This window comes from Toxorhynchites rutilus, chromosome 3 (genome assembly GCF_029784135.1).
Source record: "Toxorhynchites rutilus septentrionalis strain SRP chromosome 3, ASM2978413v1, whole genome shotgun sequence".
In the NCBI taxonomy this organism is placed as follows: Eukaryota; Metazoa; Arthropoda; class Insecta; order Diptera; family Culicidae; genus Toxorhynchites; species Toxorhynchites rutilus.
In genome coordinates, this window is record NC_073746.1 from 282124175 (window position 1) to 282138047 (window position 13873).

General features: G+C 35.8%; 1 protein-coding gene across 3 annotated transcripts in view; it reads left to right on the forward strand.

The window, feature by feature from the left end:
• Window positions 1-3712: 3712 nt before the first annotated feature.
• LOC129779483 (cuticlin-4) overlaps window positions 3713-13873 on the forward strand; it is a 50851-nt gene continuing 40690 nt past the window's right edge. Inside the window, exon 1 of one of the 3 annotated variants that reach the window (XM_055786967.1) lies at window positions 3713-4040. The gene's annotated coding sequence lies outside the window, so the exon portion shown is untranslated. Of the gene's footprint in view, window positions 4041-6027; window positions 6151-13873 lie in introns of those variants that run through there. The other 2 variants (XM_055786969.1, XM_055786968.1) reach the window with 2 other exon arrangements.

The window sequence follows — 13873 nt, forward strand, 5'->3', positions numbered from 1 at the left end:
GTCTCTGTAGTTTTGCTATTGCGTATTTTTAGGTGTTGTTTGTATTTGTTTGAAGTAAAAAGGATATAAATAAATGAAAAAACTCCAGAAAATATTTTTTCTTCATTCAGCTGCAATAGTCATTCAATTCAGCCTCCTCAAAACAAAATTATTGATTCTCGGTCCTTGACCATACGCTGGAGTATAGAAGGGTTAATTGAAGCTAAAACATAGGTCATACTAACAAATATTAAAATTATTCTATTAAATAAAAATAAAAATAGTAACCGATAATTACTAAATAATTGATAAGTAAAACATTATCTTCTGTAAAGTCTCATCAATCAATATCGTTGATTTTTTAAAGGAAATTATCATTTATGAACATACAAAGCATTTATTTCCCATAAAAATACACTTAAGATGATTATTATATTCCTCAATTACCTCGACATATATGAACTATCTATCGGAAATATTCGATCCCTATAACTATAAAACCATGCAAATTTTCTTTTTTTTTTTTGTAAATCGATTAAATCTTATCGAATCGAGTTCTTTCCCATTCATCGGCGAATTGCATATTTTTTAACGTTGCCGAAATGTTGCCCAAAACAAAACGTCTGGAATGTAACAAGCAAACCAAAGAGCTCGAAAAATCATGCCGACAGCTTTGACCCGCCTGTATTTATAACAGTAAAATAGTGCTAAGGAGCAAAATTCTGTTCAAAAATATTTCTTGAAAGAAAACTGCACAATTAATTCACATTACTTATTGTGTGCCCATGAGCGTCCGCGGGATAATCAGAGACCGCCCGAAGCCGGACGATGACTGCCTGCTGATAAGATTGCGGAAAATGTACCGGGTGCCCAACCCACTTGATCGCTAAACTGGCGATGCCCTTGTTTCCAGAGCTGGGCATGCCACATACTTATCATAGGGTAAATGATCTTGGTTTGTCTAATTTAGGGTGTTTTTACGCAACTGGTAAATGCAAATCGATTTTTCTTCATGTAAATCACATATAATCGATACGAGTTTGGGTTTGCTGAAAAGCCCCAAGTCTCTAGTTTCTAATACTGCCATAAGGCGTCGAAAATATTCAAATTTTATGTTTTTTAACTATTTTCCTCAAAGAGAAATTATGATCATGGTTTGACCAACTCTGAACATAGTTTGTCCGAAAAATGATCATAGTTTATCCGGTTTTAGAAATCACTATTCTTGAATGAAAAAATCGAATTTTCAAGTAGATGTTTTATTTATCATTGTTTTAGTTTACTGTCATCATATTGATCAATTCATAATTTAGGTTTTCTTCAGAATATTGCCTTTTATTTTCAAAAATGTTCACCCCAACACATTCGACACAGAGAAACTTTATTTCTACTATGTGCGAAGGACACAATAAACAAACTGCAGCGCGCCATAGAAATCATGTGGACAAAACAACATTAATTAATTGGACAATTGGACATGATCGGAATTGAGGTCATCGAAATGCGTTAATTTAATGATTTAGCTATGAAAATCTGATACAAATGGTGTGCAAGCATGATGTTTACAATATTTTTGAGTGTCATAATCCAGAAAAGGTCGGAATACGTGCCAAATAATCATCTAGTGATTGATTAAAAGTTAGCTCAAATGAGGGGCGCATTGACATCAATAGAAAGTATTTTTTTTTTAAACATGTGAATCCGTAAAAATATACTATAAAACTAAATCATGGAAAACTATTTTATTTATATGTTTTGAAACATTCGAATCCCTGATTTGACGAAGGTGTGCTGAATTAGAGCATTCAAAACAGTGGACAAACCATGATCGTATTTTCGACTGAACAAACCAAAATTATTTACCTTAGTTTTAAAATTAAAATAACAACTCGCGTTCGCAGTCTTCAAAGGCCATTCTAGCCGGCCTTGGTTCGATCCCTGTTGACATCGTTTGGACTTTTTTTGGTACAATCCCAAGCTGAGGTTCAGTCTGAGAGAAAGAGATGTCTATTCCCATACATACACACATTTTTAAGCTGTTGAGAAAAAGTGTTTTCATTTGTTCATTTCACCCTTCAGCACACGAAAAAGCATTTTTTTCTGCTGAAGATGATTTTTTCTCTGCCAACGATAGTTTGGGTGTCTCCAATTTCTTTTTACTGTATATAATCGAATCGAAATCGAAACTGTTTTATATATATTAATTTTTTGTTTTTTGAATATAAAAGAAAATTTTATTTTTTGTTCAACCTTTTAAAATCCAAAAATACCTATTTCACTTTAAAAAATATAAACATAATTCCGAAATCTTTCAGGAGGTGATAGAGGATTACATTTAATGAAAAAAATTCTTCTACGTATATTTTCGAATTTTAACAATGACAGAGTTATCGAACTTCTTTTTTTGTTTTGGACCTTGTTTGTTCAATACTGGTGCTATTCAGGAAGTATACGATTATTCTGTTGCTTTCATTTGAAAGATGAGAAATTTAGTACAGGATGTAGTTGTGAAATATTTAAATTAGTGGATTTAAATAAAATTTTGAAAGTGAAAAACTTGAAAGTCAGTAGTTTTTAGGGTGTTATTAATCATAAAATCTCAAAAATGTACAATAAACTTGGATGTTTTTTCTCAACCAATCGCTCACCGCTCTACAATTCGTTTTTTGATACCTAATTTCTATCTATCTTAATTTCAGCCGAGATGACGCAACCCGAGTCGGCCACCGACCCACCACCATATCATTCATAATCCAATGTAAGAATTAACCGGTCCAACGAATATCGTCGACCGCTGGCTAATGCTCGGTCGGGCTTAACTAAAGAATCGTCCCCTATGTTTCAAACTATCCGGGCAATCGATGGAACACATGTTTGCTTGCGAAAGGCCGCCGCTTTCGACGGCAGGTCAGCGGCCGACTCGGATTGCCTCACCTCGGCGGCTTTGCGTATTTTGTGTATGAAATTCAATACGTTGGGAGATAGTGTGTCAAAGCCATTGAAACAGTAAAAAACAACGAATTTGAAAACGAAAAATGGAATGCAAAAATCAAATCCTTATTCACTCTGGTAATAACCCTGCAAATTGCAAAACCACTTCAGCGTAATAGTTCACCCACCCGCAAATGTCACAACGACCGTATCCAACACCTACCTTCTACCCTCAAGCCTCTCACAGCGCAAAGATCCAACCCGATATAGTAGACTTTCCTATTCGAACAACCCACAAGAAGAAACTTTCTCGCATATTACATGATTTATCAGTGCACAAACACGCGTCATTCTCGGCTCAGCAACGTTCGGCCTTCGAAGCCGGATCAGCCGTGATGATAGTCGAGTGAGTGCGAGCGTCCCCTTCTTCGGCCGAGTCACCCAACACGAATGTCCGCGAATTCCGCTAGCCGAGGTCCGAAAAGCCGAAGCCGAAGTCGAAATGAAAGTGAAATTTGTTTTGCCCCCAAGACCAATACTAGCATTGCTCGTTGTGAGTAATGGTAGTGTTGGGGGTGGCGAAATGAGGCGGAATTTTTGAGTGACCTTCGGGTAAATGAGTGATTCACTCACCGATCATAGCTGGAAATCCGTTTACGCAACCGTGTCAGTTCGGGCCGGATATGGTGAAGATCTGTTTTGCTGCTGAAGTTCAGGCGTTCGGTACGCAGTGGGGAAAGCAGCCAAAAGAAAGAAAACCAGCGAGCACTCGGACCCGAGCGAGATTCCGGCTTAAGCCCGCGCGAGAGTAAACAAAAAGAAAGTGGGAGAGCGAGTGAGTGGTGGGCTTCTCGTCGAGGGCCAAACAAAGTTAGCGGAACAAATCAACGTATACTTCATTTAGTTTGGAATTACATTTTAACACTGACGGTCGAGCTCTCGTGGAGCAGCCACAGGCAGCGGAGTAGCAGCAAACAAGTGCAATTCGGAAAAAGCGTTTACCTTTTTTTTTAATTTATTTTATTCATAAACGGCGATAAGTTCGGATTTCATACAGAGATTAGATTGCTTTCTCGAAACACCAGAAGAAAACAAATCGGAACGATAGTGCAATCAAGTGATACGTTTGTGTAAGTTTCATCAAAAAATTTGAATTATGTTGGACCACGGTGTCTTGAATTTATTTAGTGATATTTCGCCCTTCTTTGAAAGTTGTGTCCCTCGCAAAGGGAAACCGTTTTATTCCAACGAGGACGAGAAATCGGCTAATCATTTCGAAATAACTGCGAATGAATTCGTCAGCGGGTGGAAATTCAATTCACTGTGACTGCCCGCAAATATTTGAAACCGCGTGAAAAGCTCTCTCAATTACTTCATTAAATCTTCATACGCTTTGATTGCTTCAAGTGAATATTCCCAAGGAGTGCGACTACATGAAGAGTACACCAAAGAGTGGAGTACAAATCAATTGTTTTCACCTAATTGAACGGATCGAATCGATAGGGGTGTGTTAAGTGTGTAATTCGAAGATGGCAGGCTTAGCAAACATGTTACGGAGAAATTAAAGATTTGAGGAGTTGTGTGGTAGAGAACAGTTCGGTGGAAGTAACAGGCAAAAGGAACGCAAAATTGAAGAAACGCAAGGTGAAATCGGCAAATTGAGTTGTATGTTTGGTTTTTTTTTTAATTTTCTTCTGCGCCGCATCCGTGTGAGGAACCTGAATTATTTATAAGAGTTTATTGACTGTGGTGCGTGGTGATTTCGGCTAGCTAACTCTGATGTGTACTGGCCGTAGTGACCTATATCTTCCGGCCCGCTGCGGTAACAGCAGTGAAGAAAGCCTAACATAGTGCATACAACATGGTTAGCGTGATTGGCGATGCGTGGAACGTACAACTTTTGATCGCTGGATGATATATGAACGGTGAAACTTTGAATTTAGATGCGCGATAAGTGCAAGCAGCAGGTGTGTGCGCGTGGATCTGTGTGAGTCTGTGGCCACTGCTGGACACCACGAGGCCACGAGTGTAGGCGATTCTCTGTGAACAGGAACATAACCCAACAGCCGAAAGTGGATGTAAACTTGACACTCAAGGATTCCAAGGCGCGTCACCAAGACGGACCGTTGTTTATATTCGATGCATATGAAAACTACGACGCGTGAAATCGTGAAAGCAGTCGAACAAGAGTGAAAGTGAAACGGGGTGAAGATAAACAAGATGAGAGCTGGTGATTTCGAATCAGTGAACGACTGATTCGACAGCTGGTGAATGAAAGAGCGAAAATATGCAAATTTAAACATACCAACGGATGAGTATATGTCCGACTTACATTGTAGATTAGATATCAGATATTTGACTGTCGATAAATGTATTTCGCGCTTCTGAATGGTATGACGTCTCAGTGTTCTGTGACCCAATTATTCGCGATGAAATCTTCAATCGAAAAGAAGTAGAATTCCTATTGAATCGAATTCCATTGTTATGTTACATCCAATTTGCTATCGATAACACATTCTCATGTTTTGCTGAAAATAGTCACTAGAAAATTCAATCATGATCAAACCTTTAAATCGGGCTCGAACGCACTTACTTATTATCTGGCTCTGAGGATCGTCTTTCTGACAGAGACCGTACAAAAGCAACAAAAATATAATCCAACATCGGCTACAATTAGGAGTCCTATTCTTTCAGTGAATCAGTAACTTGTACGATAGAATTATCTATTTCAGGAGCCAGATTGCGTCTAGGTTGAACTTTTGGTCGAAATTCAAACTTAAAACTCAAATTGGAATTAGGAAGACATTTCGAGAAAAATATAACAGTTCGATACAACGTTCTGTCATCTAGATTGATTCTGCATATCTTCGGAACGAACCAACTCTGCGCTGTGACTCAATTCTCTAGTGGAAGGGTTAGGATGTATTCTAGCCCCACCCCAGCAACCCCACTGACGGGGTGATTCGTGGGGGGGGGGGGTTTCCGACGACAAAAATATGCTAGTTATTATCCACAGAAGTGAACAGTCAGTTATTCGGCGACCAGTGTATCGATACATCGTTCACCTATTTTCTTTTGGTTTGCAGATTGAATTCTAATAAACGCCTGTCGATCGCTACCAATTATCAGAATTATCGAAACTGTCAATGAACTCTCAGTGAAAAAGCGTAAGTTGAGTAACGACCGCGAGTTCGATTGATGGTGGGTGATATCCGGAACCGCCGAGTGGGAGGACAAACGGTAATGGTTGTGCAGTAACAGACTTGACCAGTTAGTTCTTTAGCAACAAGTGCAGCAGAAGCTCATTCAGATCCTGAGGGTACATAGTTCGGTTTCAGTGATCGTATCTGTCCACTGGATATGGCTTTCAAATGAAGTTGCAAGATTTGGTGATAATTTTACGACTCCTGTTTTAACCAGTCAAAGTGTGTGTAAAAATGTGCGAAAGTTCAAATTGACATTCGATTTGAGAAACGTGTTCTTATGATTTGAAAATGCTTCCAACCCGAACAGTTCAAGTTCAAGAATAGTTCGAACAATAAGTAGTGAATATTATTATTATTATTATTATTATTATTTTTTATCCCATCTGTTTATTAGGCTAATTTAGCAATTCAGCTGTAACAGAGCCGAATTTATTCGTATACATTTTTATCTTAAGATAACTATTGTTGTATATTACACTGTAGCCATTTTTAGGCGTAAGATTCCTATCCATCGATAAACATTTGTTTTTTCATTTATTTATTACACAGTAGCTGTTTAGGCCTAAGAGTATTTCAATTCTATCGATACACAACACATGCCGCCTTTCTCGGCGTTACAATATTGTTCGAATGTTCACAGTTGGACTGTTCACAGCGGGAATGTTGATATGAGGTTTCCATTGTTGTGTTGGAATTAGCACCAATTACCGTTGCAGCAGATCGTAATTCGAGCGGTAAGGGACTGGGATTACCGACACATGATGATTGTTGCGTGGACGTAGTAGCTAGAATAACACACAAAGATGGTCAGTTGAGGGGTCCTGAGTTATGAGCTCATGATCGTTCGCTTAGTAGCGGACACGCAACCAAATAGGCTACGAAGACATCCTTATTATTAATATCTTACAAATGTGCAACGTTCGTATTTCATAGCCACCTGTTGCCACTGCGTTATTCATTTTGCGCTTCACTTAAAATCCGCTCAATTATAATAAAAATGTTGGACTCCAAATTCCATGTAAATTTATAAATCTTCAATATTCCTTCTATCGTCTTTATATCTTATCAATAAGAGATGAATGTTTATTCAAATATTATAGCAATAGAAATACTCTATTGATGAGAACTAAATGGCAATATTTTTCGAGAAAACTCCAGTTTTTAATGGTTTAATGGAATCATCATCTTCTTCTATCTATTTATTTTGAGGTAAAATTTGCACTCGTAATATTATTTTTACAAGCAAATGACCGAAACTCTAATCAGTCTAGAAACAGTATATACATTAATAATACAAGATTATTCTAGAAAAGTTTAGCAAATGCATAAGTTGTATGATAGGCCAAGCTGGTCTTGGGGTCTCCGGCCTTGGGGAGACCCTTGTTCCGAAGCTTCATAACATAACGTTCCTTGGCATTCGCATGATATCGTCTGATGATTGATTCGGCTTATTTAAGGCGGAAAAATAATATACTCTTAATTCTTTTTTAAGCGATTTTTTTCGTGATTTTATTTTGCTCGAGACCGTTTGCTACGAGCGTGTGCCGGTGATGGGGCAATTTTGTTTACGTGATTCTCTTGAAATAATGCGATTTTTATTCACGTGATTTGCTCGAAATTAAGCGATTTTTTTAAAACGATTTTTTTTTTGAGCACCCGCATCAGTCACGTAAAAAAGGAATCAGTGTATAGGAAATGTGTTTGATTAATCGATAAATCAACTTTAACCATTCTGTTCGTTAGATAATGTATTAAAAAAAGTACAGTAGAACCCCGATTATCCGCGAAATCGTCTGGCAAGGCCACCGCGCATAACGCGATAAAGGACTAAAAATGAAGTGCAAACACGAAAAAAGGTTATTTCAACGCGAAAAGTATGTTTTATTAATATAGAAATCATTAAACTATCCATTTGTAAGGGATTGTACACCAGTGGTCAGATAATGTGTAAGTCATGACAAAAAATAAGAGAGCAAGCTCCCACCTCTCACTGACAAATTTCGGGAAACTCTATAGAATTACTATGAGCGGATCATCCGCTCGCGGATAATCAAGGTTCTACTGTACTAGGATATTTTTTTTCCAAACGCCTTGGTTATAACAATATAAATGAAAATTACACGTCTCGTTTGAATTTATTTTTTATGTCAAAGAGTAACTAGTTTTCTGCAAATAGTTAAGAAATAATGAACACATTGTTTCTGATAATGATTCTATATTATAATAATGCAATTTTAGTATAAATTTTAAAAATGTTTTTAATGATCATTCATTTGGAGCAGAAAAAAGTAGATATACACTTGAATCTTGAATTGATCAATTTATTTCATTGAAGTTCTAACAATTTAGAGCTGTTTCAGATCATTCTAATTAAAAGGAAAGACACATACTTCATTACAACTCGAAACTATTTCCGACAGCGACACCGTACCTTTGCAGAAAGAAGAGAGAACTACGGTATTCGCGATATCGGATGTACAGTTTCGACATCTGATGAAAGTTTTCATCGGAATCATCGTCGAGTTTTGAATTTGTGTGATGAAAAGTTGCCACCTTCATATTAGCAAGTCCAAAGGCAGTTCCAGATCTATGAAATTTGAATGGAATTACTGACTTGATTTCTTAGTACGATTAGAACGATTTGAAACAGGTCTAAATTGTTAAAACTACAATGAAATAAATTGATCAATGGTCTTCAAATGTATATACACCAATTTCTGCCCCAAATGAATGATCATTGAAACAATTTTTAAAATTTACACTAAAATTGCATTACCATAATATAGAATCATTATCAGAAACAATGTGTTCATTAACTCATAATTATGGTTGAGTGCTGACAGAATTTATTGACATTTTAATTGAAACCCCATTATTATGATAGAACAATTCCACACCATATAAGCTGGTCGTTGTCCTGACTCTCTACAAGTTTCATGAGATTTTGTATATATTATGGCAGCTACTCAAAATCACATTTTTTGTTATTAAAATATGATAAATTTCAATTGCGATTGATTTTTATGGGGCGTATTCAAAATCATCGACTTTTAAAAATCACCCTCAAAATCATCGACCTTCTAAACAATTGATTATATCTCGAGAACGGTTCATCCTAGGATGGAACGTTACATACAGAGCAATTCCAAATCAGTCGATTGTTTTGAAACTTCGTACTTATGATGGAACATATGACCAATTTAAATTACGACTGATTTTTTAAAAGGGCGTATTCAAAATCAATGATCTTTCTCTCAAAAATCGTAACTCACAATCCAGAAAACTGATTAAAATATGATGTTTGGCAAAGTTGTTGGAAAGTTAATGGATCATTTTGTATATTTTTATTGGAAACCCCCTCCGATAAATCGAAGTGACAGTGGTACCGTGGCAAACTTACCAAAATGGAGAAATTTTTTTTTGAAATTGATGAAATTTCAATACTTTGTGAAATCGTAACCATTTAAAAAAAATAACATAAAAATGGAATCTACATACGATTCTACTTGAAAAACTATATATACCGGTTTATCCTAGGGCAAGCCGTTCTCGAGATATAACCTTCTTAATATAATTGACTCATTCCAGCGTGATGTGACAACGTTTTGACTCACTAAAATCAGTTTTTTTTCTCTTTTTCATGCATAAGTCACACGATTTTCAAATAGTAAACGATGTCAAAGTGAAATTGAATTAATTTTTTACATGAATCTTCAGTTGGAGAATATTTTACAGTTGAATTCGCTAGTTGACAGCCCAATACTTTTGGGACGTGACAACCCTGTCCTTTTGGGGTTTCCGATTTCTGAACATTAATGTTGTATTTGCAGTTCCGTTTCAAAACATACAAATAAATAAATTTTCTCCACAAAGCTTTGTCACGTCACACAATCTATAAGTTGTATTGAATAAGAATTTCACCGTATTGTAGCAAGCTCTATACTATTATTTATGTTTTTTATTACTCTGAATACTTCTCACTTCCCTCTGAGATCTCATTTTCCCCTTCCAAAATTCCATCCTGTATGGGAAGGTGGTCCAAACGTGACCGGTGGCCCTGAACCTACTCCCTTTGTATCTCAGGAACGGTGCTTCCTTCCGAATTCTCAGTAGTGTCAAATGAAAGGTGTCACAACACTGACAATTTGATAATGTGGTGACTTTTTTCTGGCTCTCTTCATTCAAGCGTTTTAGCGCCATTTTGCATTTTCATTGCTTCAAAAAGAGAGAAGAAATATGTATTGTGAAACAATACAAAACAAGCTAACTTTAATTGCTTATGGTATGTTCATCATAACAAGCTCTATAAATTGAACCTACGCTTTACCTGTACCGCCGTTCCACGCATAGTTGTCCCATGCTCCAAAATCAGCAACTGAGAAAAACGCTATTAAAGTTTTCTGCCATATTTGTCTACCAGAAGCTTTAAGCATTTCAGTTTAACAATACACCGGTTTTTTTACATCGTGATTATCTAACACGTTCACTCAATGGCTCGTTTAACCCTTTGAGTGCGGAGAAGCGCGATAGCGCTCCCCTTGTTACTGCAGGGAGCACCTTTTAACTCAGGATTTTGTCTTTCGGGATCATATTGGGGGTACAGATTGATAAAGTCCAGTATCTATCCCTTATTGTTCATACATTTTTTGATAGAATTGAAAAATGGCACTTGAAACCCTAAAGCTTTTATAAAAATACCCAAACTCATTCGCATTTTGGCATTTTTCGCTCCGCACTCAAACGGTTCATTTAGTGTGATTTATACATGAAAACGCAAAAAAAAACATCGTATACGATCGTATACTTTCCGTGACGTGACAACAACTTCTTGAGACAATTGATAATTCTCTATTTGTGAACCAATCTCAACCAAATTTGGTGGGTTGTTGACCCTCATTATTTGCTCAGAAAAACCCAAATATAAAAATATTTGAACTTAAGTTCGTCTGATAAACTAAAAACTTTTTTTCTGCCGTGACAACGCTTATAAATTACGAGATGAAACCTACCCGCGGCTGTTCAAACAGGTATTTAATTATCCATTCAATGGTACCGTTCTGAATCATATTTCGGACACTTTGTTCTAATATCTTGAAATGCTTAATGCACTGATGATATAACTATAAAGTTAATATCACAATTGCTTCTTTAGAGTAATCTCTTGGCTTCACTATCATTTCATGTGAGAACCACATTTGAATTATAACATAATCGGCAAAAATATGACAACACTACTCATTATCGTTTGGTAAATTCTACGTGCTCACGCTAAGCAAACGTAGCGTGAGCACGTAGAATTTACCCGTTCATCAATATTAGAATTTCTCTCGTGTTTCATCAGTTTTCATCATCATTAACAGTTTACTGTGATTGCTTGGTAAGTGTTTCGCAGTTGACTATAAAATATAATCAAGTGTAATGTAATTTTCATTCAAAAATTACAAGAAAACGTGTCCGAAATTTGATTTTTCTTATAAATAGTGTCCGATGTTTGATTCTTGTTCACTTCATTTGAAAAGAATTTTATTCGATGATTTTTTTATGTTTTCAATCAAATAGGTACCAAAGTAGAAAGCTTTAAAGCCAATTGAACCAATATCAACCAAATAATATCTTTGCAAAAAGTTTAGACCTGTTTTCTGTATCGTATGCCTTCAGCGTCCGAAATATGATTCTGAACGGTATATAGACATTGAAGTTAAATGAAGAGATATCTCACGAAACATAAATATAGTGAAAACCTCAAATATTTAAATTATAGCTATGTAGTTTTTTAAGCTCGCCTCTCTCAAAGGTTGGTGCATAAATATTAAATTCGTTTCAAAGAACTTCTGTCATAACTAATGCTTACTCTTATGTAACTGAGCCTGTAAAAATAAACGATTTAATAAAAAAAAAATAAAAAAATAACTAATGCTTATTCAGATAACGTTTTTAATTTTCTCCTAAACCTTGATTTGAAATTCGCTTCTCTTGTGCACGACCTCATGGAATGGGTCAATTGAAATCATGTGAAATATTAGAAAATGTATGCAACAGTATGCAACTGCTGCTGGACATTACGAGTAAGGTTCCGACATCGTATAGAAATTTCACTAACATTATTTTCACTATAAATGATGGTTATATCTCTATTTATATAGTTTTTCAACACCACTTCACGGTCAACTTCGTCAAATAAGTAGGGGTTCCCAATAAAACCATTTTAAAAAATCAAAGATGGGGAGGTGTGTTTTGAGATATAAAAATTTTCAATATTAAATTCAATTTTTGAGTAAGATTTTTAACAGTGCATTTACAATGTTATTTTTCCTAAATATTTCATTAATTTTTCAACAACTTTTACAAACATCATTTTTTAATCAGACATCTGGATTATGAATATGCGATATTTTTGAAAGAAGAATCGATGATTCTGAATATACCCCTTTGAAGAATCAGTCGTTATTCAAATTGGTCATATGATATTGAAGATTATGATAATTTTGGGTAGCTTCCAATGTCCTGGAAAAAAGGTAATGAAGATGGTCGAGTTTCGAGCGACATAGCATGCGCTGCCATACAATTTCGCAAATAGTGACGTCAGTCGTTGTGTTTATATTTGATTGCCCACCGCATCCATGTAAAAATTCTATTTTCAGGAAGTAATTTATCAGTTAAAAACGTACATTTTTGTAGAGCTCCCGCTGAATATGAGGCTAATGTGACAGCGTGGAGTGAATATTTGTGAAATCAAGTCGTGCAATTTTCACACCCCCACGTTCATAGAACCAAACGAAGTTTCATTATTTTACCGTTATGAAATTGATGTTTCGAAGGCTCTCAGTGTCTGTGTGTATGTTGTGAGATAATAATCGTCAAATAATCAAAATTTCAGTGAAAATGTTTCTGCTTTCGTGAACTAAGCATACGACTGCTCTCTAGACCTTTTTACCACATGAATAATCGAAATAAGCCACGATATAAATGTCTTCTGTTAAAAAACAACCAGTTTAATAATTCATGAGAATTTTGGCTCAAATTATCATGCAACCGTGAGTACTTTCAACATTGTTTTGTTTCTTTCATATACATTCCATATTGAATGCAAATAATTACGACACGATATTTTGCTTGCTAATACAGATACACTTCGCCTACTGCTCCACCTCTATATGTACCTCATTGGGTAGTTTCCGTCATATGTACCAAGTTTTAATAAAATCGAAGAGGATCGCGTCAAAATTTACTGTTTTTCGGCTGATTTGGCGTGGAATTGCTCTATAGATTTTCATGTTAAACCGCATGTAGATTTTATTTCTTTTCTTAAATATTCACGATTTCTATACCTTGTTAAATTAAAAGTTTTCTAATATTAAATATTAAATATATCAAAAGTCATTGAAGAGGGTGATTGTGCGATATAAAAGCTATCAGTATTAAATTTTTGAGTGAGATTCATCAGTCGCAAATAATATTGGCCGCTTGACAATGAAAACTGTAGTTTTTGGTAGCTATCATCCTATGTATAAAGTTTTTAAAAAAAATAGAAGAGGATCGCATCAAAATCGGCAAATTTCTTACAGGCAGGGCTATACAATTTCACTTCAATTCGCACATCCTCACTCAATAATGAGCCTTTCAATATGCTGCAAACTTTCAATCGTCAAGTGGAAGCGTCTGATTTCAAATTCAAAGGAAACGACAGCATAACGAAAACGAAATTGAAGAATCGATGTTTCAGTATACGTAGTCGCTACACACAGTTGGAATTGAAA